Here is a 3,099-nt window from a genome sequence, read left to right on the forward strand (position 1 = left end):
TACAACAAGTTAGTGGCTTTGTCTTAGTGACTCCGTCTAGTCAGTTGTGGTCTCAGCCCAATATGAGTTAAAAGGGCACCTTATACCGAGTTAGAACTGCTAGACACATGGGCTCACTAACAATACGTATTTGAATGTCGACAGACCCTTTGCTTGGGTAAAAGGATTAGATCCCTCCATACAGTCATTAAACAATATAAAAATTTCTATATATTTTGATTCAGATTTATTCCTTGAATTCGGATGTTAACAAGCTAGATTGAAGATGACCGTGCAGACTAACGCTCGCCTTCTGAGATACTGTTTCGTTGTTAATTATTATTATTATTATTATGAAAAATAAAAAAAATAAAAAAATAATTCGTAGATAATATAAAAAAATTAATCATAGTTTACACTACATAGCTAATATAAGTCATACCTCAATCCATATGGCTAGATTAGGCCTCTTGATTGTGATGTCATAGTTAAACCCCTCAGGCATATAAATTTGGAACCTTTTGATAAATGGAGCATATGTTAGGTCAACATAGCACAAAAGAGTTTTCATATCAGCACAGTCTCTATGAAGTTTCAAATTCTAGGAAAAAAGTACACCCACACTACTCTTTAGTGATTGTTGACTATGTTTTTGGGCAAAGCTACCATCTCATATGACACATCATCTGAAAGGAAAAGAAAATGAAAGATAGTAATGACTTGACTGAATTGACCAAGGAAGAAAGGTCCATCGTCAAATTTGTGGAGAGATTTTTCAAGGTAATCAAATTGTGCACCTCGTACAAGTGTGAATAGCATAAACATACATAAGAAACATTTAACAAACAAAACATAATGAGTTTCAAAGAACAAAAGCTCAAATCTCACCAGCCAGTGTCCATGCATCTTTTGCGAACGATCTGTATACTTCTAGGACGAATGTAGTATCACTATAAGCTGTCAATTCTTCAGCAAATTTCCACTTTTCATGATCCTGCATTTATTTTCCAATATTTTCTTTTTATCAATATAAAGATTAAGGTTTTCCTAAACAGATAGGACAATAATGAACTTTTTCATATTACATCCGGCAAAAGTGGTGGTCCTTTAAAGTTACTATCAACGTATTAAACCAGATCCAAACTCTCTCCTATCACTTTGTTGTTGTGCTCCAGGGGTGGCACCTATGAGGAGTAGATAATATAAATAACCAGAAGCGTAAAATGAGATGCATGCTCTTCGAAGATTCAAACATTCACTTGCTTCAAAGTCCTTATATAAAAGTGTATGTGACAATCAGATGATAGATAGGACACACTGGCTCAGTCAATAATCATTGAATTCAAAGAGGAAGAGGAATCCCTTTCCAAAAAATTCATGGACATTTTCTTTAGGAGTTCTCATACAATTTACAACGAGGACAAATGCCTATGTCAAAAATAATAGCTCAAGATTTTCAAATACAAGTGAATTGGGCAAGTGAAAATGAATGTTGGTTTGGTGGAAAATTACCTTGCAGTTCTGAAGATCAATTTGAACTATGTTGACATCCAATTTTGATCGACCTTTAACCCTTTTTGGAAATACTATTCGATTAAATATGTATTTTTAAAATATATTTTGAGTTTAAAATTTTAATCAATTTTGTCTTAAAATTATATATTTTAGTATGCATGATTTTAAAATTTTATTGTAATTATTATCAAATTATTTTTATCAATAGTTAAACTCAAAATAATTTATTTATTTAAATATTTTAAAATCATAGATGTGTTTAAATTTTATAATATATGTAGTATTTTATTAATAGAGTAGCATTTCTTAAATTTTCCTCCAAATCGTTTAAATTTTAGCCTATTCCAATTTTAATTCTCATTGCAACTCTAGCCATTTCTATTTCAATTTTAGCCAATTCGTTAAAATTTCAAATGTTCAATACAAATTTGATTTAATCTCATCCGCCCATCGTTTAAATTAAATCCAAGATCAAATCTCAGCCCCACATCTAATTAGATTCAAAGGTCCAGATTTAAAGTCCTCTAACTTTCCTATTTTATTTCTAAAGGAGCCCAACCCTAATATGGTTCTTCATTATCTCTTCTTCACTCTTCATCTTCCTATCCCTCTCCCTCTCTCTAAATTTGCCGCCCCCTCTCTCAATTTTTGTTTTCTCCGGCCAGCAGCACCGACCAAGAGAGCAGCAGCCGGCGAAGACCAGAGGCAGCGACTCCTTCTCCCTCCTCATCTCCTCCAGCTCCGGCCAGTGAGCTCCGTGACAGCAACAGCAGCAGCAGCTCGGCGAGAAAACAACAGCAACAACTGCTCCATCCAGCAGCGACGGATGACAACAACAACTCCGACCAGTAGCTCGTTGAAACGAGCAGCAGCAGCGAGAGTTGGAGAGACCCCCGCGTCGCGCCACTCTCCTCTTCTCTGGTGAAGCAGCAACGTCCGGCGAGGTGCCGGCAAGCCACCACGAAAATCAGTGGTTGCCTCTCTCTGTTCTCCCCTCTCTTCTCTTCTCTTTCTCAGGCAAGCAACCGGTGAGAACATCAACAACAGCCACCGGCAGAAGAAACCAGCAGCAGTAGCGCTGCTACGAGATGACGAAACTCCAGCAACAGGGAACATTAGTGCCACCAGTCGACTTCTTCTCCGGCGAAAACAACAACCACTTTAACATATTGTTGGTTTGTTTAAGACGGATCTCAACAGATCCATCCGGGGTATATGTCTTCTAAATTATTACTTCATCTTTTAATAATTTTGTTCTTCTTTAACAAGTTGGCTTTTGATTTTCTGATGTATAGAATGTCTATGCATGCTCAGTATATGTGAAATCCATTTTGGTCTCAAATTGAATTAGTATTTGTTATTTTATAATCTTAATCATGTCCTCGTAATTTTCTAATTCTATGTATTGTTAAAATAATATGTTTTGACTTGGAATGCCAATAAATCTCTTGTTATCTGTTTCTCCAAAGAGTAGTGTATCCTTGATTTGTGATATTATTGGAAATGCTAGTTCTTGATTTAAGTTGATAAGCTGGAATGATAGCTGATGCCCTTAATTGATTTTTTTTCCTAAGCCAAATAGAGTTGTTTTGCTGTAATGTGGTT

The 3,099-nt window shown here is 35.6% G+C and overlaps 1 pseudogene; it reads right to left on the reverse strand.

The window, feature by feature from the left end:
* Positions 1 to 415: 415 nt before the first annotated feature.
* Positions 416 to 1,870, reverse strand: LOC125868527 (glutathione S-transferase L1-like; annotated as a pseudogene).
* Positions 1,871 to 3,099: the final 1,229 nt, after the last annotated feature.

Source organism: Solanum stenotomum, chromosome 6 (genome assembly GCF_019186545.1).
Source record: "Solanum stenotomum isolate F172 chromosome 6, ASM1918654v1, whole genome shotgun sequence".
NCBI lineage: Eukaryota > Viridiplantae > Streptophyta > Magnoliopsida > Solanales > Solanaceae > Solanum > Solanum stenotomum.